Consider the following 15,231-nt stretch of genomic DNA (forward strand, 5'->3'; position numbering starts at 1 on the left):
ATAATCAATGGCATTTCCACAGATAAAATAGTGTTTTACCCATAGAAATGGGCTCTATGCTTATTGTCCACCCTGTATCTGGGAAAAAGTATGTGTGTTTTTCAGCAGCACATTTTTACGATTCGACTGCAGGAGGTCGTTCTGGACCCCCGCTGGACTTATGGCAAGTCTTGTGGGGGTCAGGAGGCCCCCCCAAGCTGGCCAAAAGTCCCTGGGGGTCCAGTGGGGGTCCGGGAGCGATCTCCTACGCTCCTGACCTCGGGGGACAAAAACAAAATGGCGCCGGCCCTACCTTTGACCTGTCATATGACAAGGCAAAGGTAGCGCCGGCGCCATTTCTACAAGCACCGGAGGTCCGAGAGTAAAAGATCACACCGGGACCCTTCCTCTGGACCCCAGGTAATTTAAGGCATTTTGGGGGGGTTCGGGAGGGTGGGGGATTTATTTTAAAGGGTCGGGGTGGGTTTTAGGGTTGTTTTAGTGTGCCGGTTTTCGATTTTCACGATTTTCACAATTTTCACGATATTTAATAAACCCAAACGGCGACGATCCGATTCCCTCCCCCTCCCAGCCGAAATCGATCATTAAGACAATCGATCACACGATTCACATCTCTACATGCCATATTGGATCAGACCAAGGGTCCATCAAGCCCAGCATCCTGTTTCCAACAGTGGCCAATCCAGGCTTTAAGTATCTGGCAAGTATTCAAAAACTAAGTCTATTCCATGTTACCGTTGCTAGTTATTATCTAAGTCATCTTAATAGCATTATGTGTAATGTGCATGTGATAGACCCAAGAATGGCAGAATATTACACCAAATTCATTTAATTTGTAAAGTCACCAGGCTTCATTATCTTTTAAATTCTTTTTCATGTTTAGAGGTCAATTCAACCATACTATGCTGAGCCACTCCTTAGCAAACAGCACCAGAGATTCAGGTTTTCCTGAGTAGCAGCTTTCAAAAAGGTTTACTCAGGGGGTACTCAGGACTGACAAACAACTATTCTGCAGAAGTTTAATGTTTAAACTGTTTATTAATGAAACATTTCAGAGAAGCAAACGTGCAGAGTGCGGTTGTTTCTTATGCACTCCACACGAATATTGCATAAGCTTTGTTTTTAACATTTTTACCCCAGATGCCATAAAAATAATGACAAAACAGAATTACAAAAAAGGTTCTTCTCTTCCCCCTCTCCCAACCCCAAATCCACTGAGAACCCCAGTCCTAGAATATCTTCATTCCCTGCCAGTCATTGAAGAGTAAAAGACCACTACAGATGGATATCGTTCTCCACCGAACTCTGGATCCTTGCTGGAAGTATCTGCAGATATTATGCCAAACTTCTAAGAAAAAGAATTTACATTTAAATGATCCAGCCACTGCTTCTTTTTCCCCAGTAACATCAAGGTATGTAAAGCTTTTCTCCACATCCAAAAAGTTGGAGCCTGTACAGACTTCCACATAATAAGAATAATCTTCTTTCCTACAAGGCATGCTTTATGAATTAGAAGTCAAGTACCCTTTCCCCTTACTTGAAAAGACATAGATTCATCTTAAAGAGCCCCCTCCACCAACGCAAATACAATATTTTGCTTGTAATGGATTCGAGAAAAATGTGAATTCCATTCCAAAACTTTGCAGTTACCTCACATGTCCAGAAGCTATGTCCCAATGTGCCCTGGATCACTTTGCATCTCTGATATAAATCTGTGATTACAAAGCTGGAGTGATAAGCTTGAATGGGAGATATATATATACCTGTTTAAAAAATGTATATTGTGTCTTTCTCAAATCAGCATTGGCAACAAGAGCAGTAACATGCTTAAAACTAGAATATAGCTGTGCATCTGTAAGAGTAATAGGTAAATCTATTTTCTATTAATATAATAATGTATTATAATCCCATCTTGGCTGAATCAATAATAAAGAGTATAGATGGGTTATCATTTTCCTCACAAATTCCTCACTTCTAAAAAACTCCTCCACTTTGTCACATAAATCATCTAAGAGCTGAGAAGAGTTTAAGCTCTTTACATAATGCCTTATTTGTAGATAGAAGTAATTGCATACTGTGAAATGGCGAATTTGTTTAAGGAGGTTGAAAAGACAATATTGTTCCATCCACAGCTATCAATTGTCTAAGCTGTGCGATTCCCTTAGAGGTCCAAGATTTCTTACATTTCAATCTGGGACAAAATTCCAGTATCCTTGAATCGGCAGATAATGGGGAGACGTCCCAAGAATGATTCAACATTTCACATAAGTTCTGCCAAACTTTCCTAACTGTCATTCATTGTGAACGAGCCTTCACAAAAGGCGGCAATCCTACTGCCCTTGCATGAGGTACATAGTGCAAATGAAGGGGAGAAGCTAAATGCTTCTCGATTGACACTGGGTTGTATAAACTTGCATCCCAAAGCCAATCTTTCAGGTGCCCTAATTGACATGCCCTGTCATGTTACTCCATGTCAGGAAATCCCAAACCGCCATCCGCCCAAGTACCTGTCAGCTGTTTACGAGAATTTCAGGCTTACCTCCTTGCCAGAGAAATTTAAAGACCGCTCTATATAAGAGTTTGAGATCTTTTTGCAGCAAAGTCAGGGGGAGCAATTTGCAGCCATTTAGGAAATAGGACCATTTTGAAAAGATTAATTGTAAAAATCAGTGATAAAGGAAGCAAACTCCACCTCAGCAATTTCGCTTTAGTGTGTGTAAGCAGGGGCACGATGTTCCATCTATATAAATTCATAAGGATAGCAGGGAGAGGGATAGCAGGATAGTTTAAAAACATGGCTCTTTAAACAAGTGTATCACAAAGAGAGTGGAGAATAGAACCCAGGGGAGTGTAGGATGCAGACAGTAGAACAGCCACACACAGCACCCTAATCATGATGTGTGTATTTTATTTTATTTTAATTTTTCGTTCACCACCAAAGGATAAGATACAATTATTAATCTATTTTTGTACTTAAAACTGATACAGATAGAAATGGACATGATTTATCACACCCACCAAATAACATTGATCATACAACTATGTTACCGTAACTTGATGGCATCTGTGTAGTTGATATAATTTAATACATTTAGCAACATTAAGTTATTTATTTATTTTATTTTATTTATTTATTTAACAGTTTTTCTATACCGGTATCAGTAGATACATCATATCGGTTTACATCAAACAAAAGGTGGAAAATACATAGAACAGAGCAGGGAATAACAGGTGGCAAGAGGAGAGTTGCAGTCAGGGAGGAGGGCGGTAAGGGAGCCTGAGGAAGAGAGAAGCTGAGAAAGGAACTGGGGAGAAACAATTAAAGTAATAACATATTGTATATATTAAACATATTAACAAATTATACATAATAGATCTCTCCATGTACTAGTGAAGCAGCATTTCAGGGTAATTAATTGGGTGAGGGCTTAAAGGGGAAGGGATTAGTAGCAAGGGAATTTATGGGCCTTATTGTAAACCGTGGTGATGGTATATATCTTAACAACGGTATAGAAAAGATATTAAATTAAATTAAATTAAATTAAATAATCCTCAGATATTTAAAGGAATCTGCTGACCACCTAAGTGGGAAGCCACCATTCCATACAGTTTGCAACGAGGGAGAAGTAGCAAGAGCTTCCGATTTTACTAAATTAAAATTAAACCTAGAAATCTCACTGCACGAAGAAAATTCTCTCAACAATTCTGCAAGGGAATCAACCGGGTTAGTAAGATGGAACTGCAACACCTTCTGCAAAGGCAGCCGCTTTGAGGTCATAACCTTCCCAAAGGGACTCCTTTGAGATTACCTGAGACTTGTACTGCCTCAGAGTAGGGGGATCTAGTGAAAGGCCAAACAAAAGAGGAGAAAGGGGACACCCCTGCTGAGTTCCTTTTCAGCACAACTTTAAAAGAGACATACACCCTCTTAACTCCTTCCACTCTACTCCCGAATGAGGCCCAAAGAGCTATTCACCCCTAAACATGCAACTTTTAATCCCCCCCCCCCCACCAGAGCCCTCAGTACTGAATACACAATACTTCCTTTACAGGGCAGGAGGAAGTCCAAGTTTCATCCCCTTTTTCCACACAATTCTCATTATCTTCTAAAAGGGAAAACGTGTCATATTTATCTTTTTTCCTCCCACTGAAAAATCAAGAGAGCCAGGACATGCCAGCTTCTGTTCTTTTATTTACCAACATTCCATCTGAGATATCACATCGGTTTACATGCAGGTACTTCTCTATCCCCAGAGGGCTTACAATCTAAGTTTTGTACCTGAGGCAATGGAGAGTAAAGTGATTTGCCCAATGTGCAACAGCAAGACTTGAACCCTGGTTTCCTGGATCATAGCCCACTGCTCTAACCACCACTAGGCTATTCCTCCTCTGTTCATTTATATTTTCATAATCCATTAACATGGGCCCATATGGAATATGATAAAAGCGTCAGGACAGAAATCTCAAAAAGGTATCTTTGTGTTAGCCTTGCTCGCTGATTTTAAAGAGTTGCTTTTCCTGCAGCAAGTGTCCCAGTGTTGGGCCTGGAGGAACAGCTGGAGAACTGGAGGGGGATGGGGTGATTCAGTGGTAAGGGTGGTGCTGGTCTTTTTCCCAAGATCCTTTCTCAGTCAAAAATATAAAAAAATATGAAAACCCAAGGCTGAAACAAGCAATACACATCAAATAGAAATTCACCCACTTAATGAAAACATTTTTGTAAACAATGGGGTAGATTTTTAAAAAAGTGCGCCTTCGCGTACTTTTGTTGGCGCATCAGGCGCAAACAAAAGTACACTGGATTTTAGTAGATACGCGCGTAGCTGCGCGTATCTGCTAAAATCCTGGATCGGCGCGCGCAAGGCTGCCGATTTCGTGTAGCTGGCGCGCGCCGAGCCGCGCTGCCTACCTACGTTCCCTCCGAGGCCGCTCCGATTTCGGAGCGGCCTCGGAGGGAATTCTCTTTCGCCCTCCCCTCACCTTCCCCTCCCTTCCTCTACCTAACCCACCCCCCCGGCCCTGTCTAAACCCCCCCTACCTTTGTCAGGGGATTTACGCCTCCCGGAGGGAGAAGTAAATCCCCGTGCGCCAGCGGGCTGCTAGCGCGCCGAGACGCGACCCAGGGGCGGTTCCGGAGGGCGCGGCCATGCCCCCGGACCGCCCCGGACCGAAACCATGCCCCCGGGCCCGCCCCCGAAACGCTGCATCCCGCCCCCAAAACGCCGCGCCGATCGGCCCCACCCCCCGACACGCCCCCCTCGAAAAACCCTGGGACTTACGCAAGTCCCGGGGCTCTGCGCGCGCCGGCAGGCCTATGGAACATAGGCGCACCGGCGCGCAAGGCCCTGCTCGCGTAAATTCGGGTGGATTTACACGAGCAAGGCTTTTAAAATCCGCCCCAATGTGTTGGAAGACCATCATACTTGGGCAGTATTGGACTATGTTCATCAAGAACCGAATTTCATCCAATGTAAATGCCTTATAGTTTAATCATAGGCCAATGTCCAGGTTGTATTTTTTGTTTCTTTTTCAATTGCGTGTAAAAAATATTCTGCCAACTTTAAACTAATAAAAAATGCAAAATGCACTTAAATGTGAGGTAGACTGTAATATATGTAATTCTCAGAAACTCATTGTTATCTCAAGAAAAAGATGGGCTGATCATTAAGCAATGAGCAGCAGCACTTGATAGCAGAAATGTTATATTGTGCAGTTTCACCATAAAGGTGGCACATGAAAGGTAAGTAAATGGACTAGTTATTAGAGGTGTGAATCGTGTGCCAGATCATCTTAACGATCAGATTCGGCTGGGGGGGGGGGGGGAATCTGATCGTTAAGATATGTGAATTGGAATCGTTTCCGATTCCAATTCACATCGCTAATTTTTTTTTTAGGGAGGCCCGCGCCGCTAAAAAAAACCCAACCCACTCGACCCTTTAAATCGACCCCACCCTCCCGACCCCCCCAAAACCTTTTAAAATTATCTGGTGGTCCAGGGGGGCCTCGGGGAGAGATCCAGGGGGGCCTCGGGGAGAGGAGAGATCCAGGGGGGCCTCGGGGAGAGATTTCCCGTTCCCAGGCATCAGCTGTTCTAAAAAAAATGGCGCCGATGCCCCTTTGCCCTTACCATGTGACAGGGTATCCGTGCCATTGGCTGGCCGGCGCCATCTTTAAGGATGGCGCCGGCCATCTTTACTCATCAGCCCCTATAGTATAATAGGGGCTGATGATCAGCCCCTATTATACTATACTCTATAATAGGGGCTGATGGCCGGCGCCATCTTTAAAGATGGTGCCGGCCATCTTTACTCATCAGCCCATATTATACTATACTCTATAATAGGGGCTGATGAGTAAAGATGGCTCTGGCCATCCAGTGCTCCTACCATGTGACAGGGGCCGTCCAATGGCACGGATACCCTGTCACACGGTAAGGGCAAAGGGGCATCGGAGCCATTTTTTTTTAGAGCAGCTGATGCCTGGGAACAGGAAATCTCTCCCCGAGGCCCCCCTGGACCACCAGGTAATTTTAAAAGGTTTTGGGGGGGGGGGTCGATTTAAAGGGTCGGGTGGGTTTTTTTTTTTAGCGGCGCGGGCCTCCCTAAAAAAAAAGGGTCGGGAGGGTGGGGGAGGCTAAGGGGGGTCGATTTAAAGGGTCGGGTGGGTTTTTTTTTTAAATCGGGCCATCGGCGCCATTTTAATTAGTGGCAGCCAAAATGGCGCCGATGGCCCGAGAGCGGGAGATCGCGCCGGGACCCCCCCACTGGACCACCAGGTAATTTAACATTTTGGGGGGGTTCGGGAGGGTGGGGGAGGGTAAGGAATTGGTTTTAAAGGGTCGGGGTGGGTTTAGGGGTTGTTTTGGTGTGCCGGTTTTCCCGCCCTCCCCCAAATAATTCCCGTGCCCTATTTAAAGATACAATACAAATGCCCCTGACGATAAATCGGGGGCATTTGTATTGTATCGTGCACTCTAACGATTTAGGACGATTTTAAAATTATCTGACGATAATTTTAATCGTTCAAAAACGATTCACATCCCTACTAGTTATACTTTTGCTCATCTGAAGCAGTTGAAATATGATTTGCTTAATTTCTCACAATCAAGAGTAACCTTTATAAAGAATAAAGGAAATAGGTTGTGTCCACTTTTCACTTGGTCTAGCTAAGATGGAGATGCATTTGAACTACACCCTCTGTTGCACTGAGCGTCCATTGATTCTTCTTTGCACATTGCAGAAGACACTGAACTTCCTGACTAAAAACCAGAAAAAGCAAGCATTCAAATTCTACTGGTGCTGCTTGTGATTATTGGCAAGTTACTTTACCCTCCATTGTCTCAGGTACAAACTTACAGGAGAATTTTAAAAGCCTGGTGTGTGCCAAAACGAGGAGATACATGAATATGTCAGGTCAGTGCACGCCGTGCAGGTTTTAAAGCTGCCCAGATATGTGCAGCTTTAAAACCTGCTGTGTAACTTTACTTCTGCTATGGATGGCATGTAAGTCATAAAACAAAAAAATGTAGGCATGTCAGTGGGGTTTTAAATGTTGGGGGTAACAGGGTGTTAGACCCCCAGGTTTGCAAATCTCCACACCTAAGCAGCGGGCTCTCCTGGCCCCAGTCGTGGTGCTGGGAGAAGATGCTGCCAGCACATGCTGATGAATAGACCTGGCCAACATGAGCCTTAGGCAAGTGCGCAGGTACGAGCATAAAATATGCACACTAGTGTGAACATGCTGGAGGCGCCCACTGATGATCTCACCCCCTAGCCTCATTTAAGCATCCTCCTCTTGGCACCTCTTGCCTCGGCATCTTGTCCCTCAGCGCTGGTTGCTGCTCTTGCTTGTGTTTTCTCTCCTGTGGTACCCTCTCTGGGTTCTCCTTTGCCTTCCTTGCTTCCCGATCCTGCCTGGTCTGTTGTTTGGCTCCCTTGTCCATCCTGTTCATCTCCTCTCTGATCTTCTGGTTTTGACCTCAGCCTGGACTTGGATTCTCCGGATTTCTGCCTGCACCAGACCCCTGCCTGGGAATGTTGCCTGACATCTGCCACCAGCCCTGACCTCGACCTGCCTTCCGATTTACGCTGTTAGCCGCCTGCCTCGACTCACAGTCTGTTCCTTGGTTTCTGCTGTCTTCAGCCTGCCCTGACCCTTGCTTGGACCATGATTTGTGCCTCTCGGACGACACCTGAAACCTACCTAAGACCTTCCGGCCATCAGAACCTAAGGGTTCAACCTGCGGCGAGGTCAGTTGTTAAAGGTGAAGCACCTGTCCGTCCCACCTCGGGGTTTGTCCACCTACTGCAATATGTCCTACTACAGCCCAAGAGTCCACAAAAGCTAACAGTTTCTGAGGCCATGAATCTGGTGGACCTAGTGGCTCTGCAAGCTATTCCTGGCTTAACGTCTTGGATCCAGCAACAACAAGGTGTCCTGGACAAGATTACTAGTGTTCTGGAAAGGTCAACCGTACTCATGGATGCTCTTGATGCATCAGCAACTCCTCTTTCCCCTGTTCCTGACGTGACCCCTGTTCCCTGGCTGCTCCCTTCACCTTGCTTCAATGGAGACCCTCGCAAGTGTTGGGGGTTTTCTCTTCAAGCACTATTCTTCCTCACTGATAAGACTAAGTTTACATTTATTCTGTCTCTGTGGGGGGTACTGTACTGGCTTGGGCCTCACCCATTTGCGAAGGAGAGGATCCGCTGCTGGATGATCTAGATCGCTTCTTGCAAGCCTTTCACCTGGTGTTTGACAAACCCAGCCTCTTCATGTCTGCTGCTTCTGAGCTTCTGCAGATCCGATAAAGGTCTCGCACATTTCAGGACATTGGCCTCAGAATTACAGTGGGGTGAGTTCAACTTCATGCTATCTTCCATCACGGGCTTGCCAACTCCATTAAGGTTGAGCTAGCTGGGAGGGATCCACCTGACACCTTGGAAGATCTTATTTGGTTGGCCATTTGTATGGACTAACACTTCCGAGAATGCGCTAGGTAATGGGCCCAAGCACACCACCCCGTACACCTTGCTCCCAGCTTTCAGTGACCAGTCCTTCTAGTCTGACTCCCTGAACCTTGAAAATTGCCTGAAGAACCTATGCAGGTGGATCATCTGTGAATCTCTTCGGAGGAACATCAGCACCTTCACCAGCACAACTTATGTTTGTACTGCACTGGTTCTGGGCATTATGCGACCAACTGCCCCCTCAAGATGGGAAACTGATGGATCTAGATAAGGTGGAAGAGTCCACCCTAAGTGACCCGGGCACCTCTCCCCAACTTCTACTCCCTGTTACCTTCACTCTGGGCAGTGACCGGATACATCTCCAGGCCTTCTTGGAAACCATTGCTGCCAAACCCTTCATTGAAGAAGTCACAATTTGAAAATTCTGTATCCCTATGAAGGCTGTCTGTCTCCCCTCCACCCCCTTTGTTTCTGGTGAAGCCCTGCCAGGGAGGATTTTATGATTTATGGCACCATTAACGATGTCTACAGGCCTTTTATATCAGAAACAGCTTCAGTTTTATATCTTGCCCACGGAGATTAACCAGGTGATCCTGCGCTGCCATGTCTGGTCCAACACCAGCCCTACATCAACTGGGGAACTTTCCAGTTGCCCATTAGGGTCCTGCCTGCCATGAACATTATCTAACCCAAGTTCAGCCTCCGACCCTTTGTCTACACTGCTCCTTCCCCACAATGCCTGGTCTACCTGCTTCATATGCTGACTTTGCAGATGTATTCAGCAAAGAGAAAGCAGAAACCTTGCCTTCACACCAAGAGTATGATTGTCCAACAGCCCTGATCCCTGGCACAATGCCTCCCTATGGGAGAGTATACCCGCTGTCAGCCGCGAAACCAAAGCCATGTCCCTTTATAACCAAGACAACCTAGCAAGGTGCTTCATTAGACCTTCCTTGTACTCTGCAGGACTAGGGTTCTTTTTCATGGGAAAAAAGGACAGCTCCTTGAACCCCTATATCGATTACTGGGGGCTTAATGGCATTACAAAATTAACAATAGTTCCTAACTCATATCACTGAGCTTTTCTATTGGCTCAAAGGGGGCCCATATCTTCACAAAACTGGAGCTGAGAGGACCATACAACTTGATCCATATCCAGGAAGGTAATGAGAAGAAAACTGTTTTTAACATACAAGATGGGCACTATGAGTATTTTGTTATGCCCTTCGGGCTATGTAACACCCCTGCAGTATTCTAAGCCATGATGAATGACATATTCAGGGACTTCTTGTATTCGCATGCTGTCATATACTTGGACGATATTCTCATGTTTTCCAAGACACAGGACCAACATCGAAGACGCATATGGCAGGTTCTGCAATAAGTCTGCAAATATCGGCTTTACACCAAGATGAAGTAATGTTCCTTTCACCAAGAAGAACTATCCTTTTTAGGGTACATTGTTGTTGCATCCGTCGGTCTTCGCCGGCTTAGCCCCGCCTACCTCTCTCTACTTTTGGCTCCTCCCGCTCACTTTGGACTGATGGCCGCTGCGGCGTCTGCTTGCCGTTCTCTCCGGCGTCCCCGGCCGGCATTGGTGCTGCCTCCTGCCATTCTCCTTCAAAGTACCTCTAGGGAGCATGCCACCCTCATCTTTAACTCTATGTTGGCGCGAACCTCAGGGGCATTCCCCTGTTCTGACATCATGACTTCCAGGTATATCTGCCTACAGTATTTGCTAGCTCGTTGAGTTAGCAACAGGATTCTTACGGCTGGGATTTGCTCTCCGTTCCTAAGCTACTCTGCCACTCTAGCACTATCTGGAACTCTTACTACCCTTCGGGGTCTCTAATGGGGTACCCGCTCCTCGGGGGCCTCTTTGCTTCTTTCAGGTGCTATCAGGAAACCAGTACTCACTCCTCGAGGGCCCACGTTCCCTGTGTTGCTGCCTTCAACCTCTATCCTTCTACTTGAAGAATTAACTTACAGTTACCATCAGTGAGTACAGAAACCATCTCTCTCCACAGTACTACTTCACTGGAACTAGGTACTCGCTGCTCGAGGGCCTGCTCTCCACTCCAGTGCCAGACCTCTCGTCTAGTGGAATCTCTGTTACTGCTAAGTTAGTACAACGCTACAGAGTCTCCCTGCTCTAGGGGATCAGGTACTCGCTCCTCGAGGGCCTGCTCTCCCTGTCTCGGAGCTTCTCCTATTTCTACATTGGGACTCTGAATGTTAATCTTATTGTGTGCTCATAACTCTCAGTCTCTTTCCACTACAGCACTGCCTTGCAGAGGTTCCATTGTTCCAGCGTTCTGTGTGAGACGCGCCCAGCCAGGCTCTACAACCACTACTCACTACTGCCACCTCTGGTGGTCACTTAAACTGTCTAATAAAAGATTCAAATCTGTGTTTGTCTGTCCGGAGTCTAGCCTGACACCGTGGTCCCTCACGGGACTGCCCCCCGTGGGCGTGGTCAGCTGCCACAGTGTCCAAGGATCCACCCAAACACCATTAACCATAACAATTTTTTTCTGAACAGGGCTGTGTATGCACCTTGATAAACTGAAGGCCATCCAGAACTGGTCACAACTAGTAGAGAAAGGTGCGGACACCCATAACTGAACACGGAAGAGGTACGGGCCTTTCAACAGCTAAAACATGAATTCACAAAAGATCCATGTTCACGCACCCAGACCCAATTCGACCATTCATCTTTGAGGTAGATGCTTCCACCCTCTGGGTGGGGGATGTCTTCTTGCAACACGATGATGCTGGGAAACTAATAACTTGTGCCTACTTCTCCATGATGTTCTCTCCACTGGAAAAAGCTATACCAATGGGGATCGCAAACTTCTTGCTATCAAGTTGGCCCCTGAAGAATGGTGCCATCTCCTGGAAGGAGAAAGACACACAGTGACCATCTTTATTGACCATATGAACTTAGAATATTTAGCACATGCCCAATGCCTGAACCCATGCCAGGCCAGATGGTGCCTGTTTTTTAGTTGTTTGATTCCTACTTTCATTATAGCCCCGCCAATATGAACTGATGGGCGAATGCCTTGTCTAGATCCTTTGATGTTTAAAGCCCCCAGGACTCACCAGATCATGTTATTGACCTGCCAAAATCTCCATTACTCCCACTACTGTACCTGCAGAGAAGACAGTGGTTCCCCCAACATTTGCAGAAATGAGTTCTCAGATGAGACTATGATTCTCCTTTGGCCAGACACTTGGCAGCTCTGTGCACTGCAGAACTCCTGTCTCGCTACTACTGGTGACCAAACTGGAAATGGGACATCAAACGATAAGTATTCTCTTGCCCTACATGCACAGCAAACAAGAGTCCCTGAATCCGACCCTGTGGCTTGCTACAACCCCTACCAGCTCCAGAAGAAATCATGGACACATCAGGCCACTGACTTTAATACTGACAAACAGGCTGATACAATACAGTGCGTTCCGGTGGAGTGCACTGTTAACCCGTGCTTGGACGCACGTTTTCGACATGCAAGCTTTACCCCTTATTCAGTAAGGGGTAATAGTGCTTTGAAAACGCGTGTCCAAACCCCCCCGAAACTAATAGCGCCCGCAACATGCAAATGCATGTTGATGGCCCTATTAGTTATTCCCGTACGATTCAGTAAGTAAAATGTGCAGGCAAGCCGCACATTTTACTTTAAGAAATTAGCGCCTACCCAAAGGTAGGAGTTAATTTCTGCCAGCACCGGGAAAGTGCACAGAAAAGTAGTAAAAACTGTTTTTCTGTACACCCTCCAACTTAATATCATGGCGATATTAAGTCGGAGGTCCCAAAAGTTGAAAATAATTAAAAATAAAAAAAAAATTTAATTCAGCCCACGGCTCGCGGGTTGAAAACTGGATGCTCAATTTTGCCGGCGTCTGGTTTCCGAACCCGTGGCTGTCCTCGGATTTGAGAACCGACGCCGGCAAAATTGAACGTCGGCTGTCAAACTCGCTGACAGCCGCCGCTCCTGTCAAAAAAGAGGCGCTAGGGACGCACTAGTGTCCCTAGCGCCTCTTTTTACAGCGGGCCCTAATTTGAATATTTTTTTTACTGAATTGCGTGCACAGGAGAGTGGCCTGTGTACTTAGTACTGATTCTTTTCAGCCACCAGCAAAGTGATCCTTTCCTTTCAGTGGGAGCACAGTCAGAAGCTAGCCATATAGTAAACCTGCCATACTACAGCAGCAACTCAAACAGCAACAATGCTATGAAAAAAAAGGCAACACTATATATTACACCAAACTCTAGAACAATTCCAGCAGGAAAACAGAACAAGCAGGACTGTTACAGATACCTCCACAGAAACTACCTACAGGCACATACAGACACAGACCCTCACCGAATAGAGAATAAGTTACCACAAAGTAGAAACGGAAATATGCAGACAGGATGGGGAACAACAGAAGAGGAGTGGCTGGATTAGGGAAAAGAATAGCTCTCCTTTGCTGTGCTCTGAGCTTGCCAGTCTCACTTCCCTCCCCTTCTGTTTTCTGCACCCTGTTTCTTCCATTAGGCAAACTAGGCCCTTTCTGGTCTTTAAGGGCCTAATTCATCAAGGGTTTTTTCTATAGTCAAAGAATGGTGACGCAGACCCTCAATTGGTAAATCATTTCCATAGTACTTATGACAGAAGCCAGACTGATGGCACTCAAGACCGAAATTCTGTGTCCACTTAATATTTGATAGCAACAAATGTGCCTCTGTCCAGTTCTGAAGAGACTAACTCTAGGGGATGAGATGCTAATTTATTTCCCATGCAGAATCCATGTTCCACTGATCCTCTGAGACTGCTAACAAGAGCGCCAATTAGTACCATTTTAATGATTTGTTTTAGTGTCATGGACATTTGCCCAACATGAACTAGAGTGGGGCCATCAAATCTTTTTTCAGAGCTCACCAAACAGGTTTCAGTCTGTGCTGTTTTCCTGGCTGTAAATATCAGCAGATGGGTTCAGTTGATAAATGATCACCATGAGAAAGTAATACACACTTTGTAGAGTCTTCAGCCATTATTAAGTGCTATTTAGTGGGGGCATTTCCTCTAAGGATTATTTTTCTGCTAAATAAAAGGGTTACAGCCTCATTTGCACAGGAGAACACATTGCAGATACGTCTCTCCTGTACGGAGGCATAAATATTAATTCTAATATTTACCATGAATGATTCTTATTTATAAAACAAAGAAAACAATGATCCATTTAGTTTAGGCACACATATAGTTTGCAGGCTCTTGCAACCCTTCATAAACAAAATCTCCGTGTGATGGAAAGAGATGCAAACAAGAGGCGTCATTTTTCAAATTGTGAAGGGCCGTTATCATGTGCGATAACGCCCTAACGCACGCGATAATGCCCTAACTCATGAAAAACTAGTGTATTGTGAGTTGAAAATGTAAATTAGGGAAAGGGGAGGAGTTTGGGTGGAGTTTAGGCAGGGCAAAGGAAATTTGGGGGCCTGTAGCACTGCGGGTGATAACGTATCGCACATTATCGCCTGCATTATCGCCGGAAATAGCTACACCACGATGCGGCCGTCTGCTCACTAACGCCCCCACTCCTTTTTTTCCTGCGGCGGATCATTTCGCTATAATTATAACAAATAATTATAGCGAAATGATAAATCCTCCAGAAAGTATGTTAAAAATCAGTTAAGAGTTGCAAAAGAGAGGAGATAAATAGATGCTCCCTGGCACAAGATGTAACAAGATGGGAGTTAAGCCTTTACAGAACAATTTCATTAAATTTCAAAGCACTTCATATATATATAAAACAACCAATGGGCTATGTGTATATTGTATGAAGTGCTGGAAGAAAATTATAACAAAAAAATCCAAGTGGGTAAAAAGCCCTAATGTTGAAGGTTAAAGTTAAAATTAAAAAATGTTTTATTGGTAGATTGAGAATTAAAATAAGAGAGTCATTTCTAAATACATTGATTCTATTTGCCTGAATGCATAAATATACAATCAGCTGTGCAAACACATACATATACAAACATACAGCTTTTGTGTTTAGAAAAACATACAGAAACTAAATAAATGAAAGCCTAATAAATGTTGTCTAAATATTATATACTTATACAAGAGTTAGCTCTAGCAGACATAACACTAAAGTACAATGTTCTATTGCTATCTGTTATGTACATATACAAAGAAGTAACTCTAACACAAATATCACCAATATATAATGTTGTATTGCTGAAGAACACACTGATCACAAACGCATACAAATG

At 45.1% G+C, this 15,231-nt stretch overlaps 1 protein-coding gene across 2 annotated transcripts in view; it reads right to left on the reverse strand.

The window, feature by feature from the left end:
* SMYD1 (SET and MYND domain containing 1) overlaps positions 1-15,231 on the reverse strand; it is a 109,285-nt gene that overhangs the window by 15,305 nt on the left and 78,749 nt on the right. The gene's annotated exons all lie outside the window — the stretch shown is intronic.

Source organism: Rhinatrema bivittatum, chromosome 1 (assembly GCF_901001135.1).
Source record: "Rhinatrema bivittatum chromosome 1, aRhiBiv1.1, whole genome shotgun sequence".
NCBI classification, from domain to species: Eukaryota; Metazoa; Chordata; class Amphibia; order Gymnophiona; family Rhinatrematidae; genus Rhinatrema; species Rhinatrema bivittatum.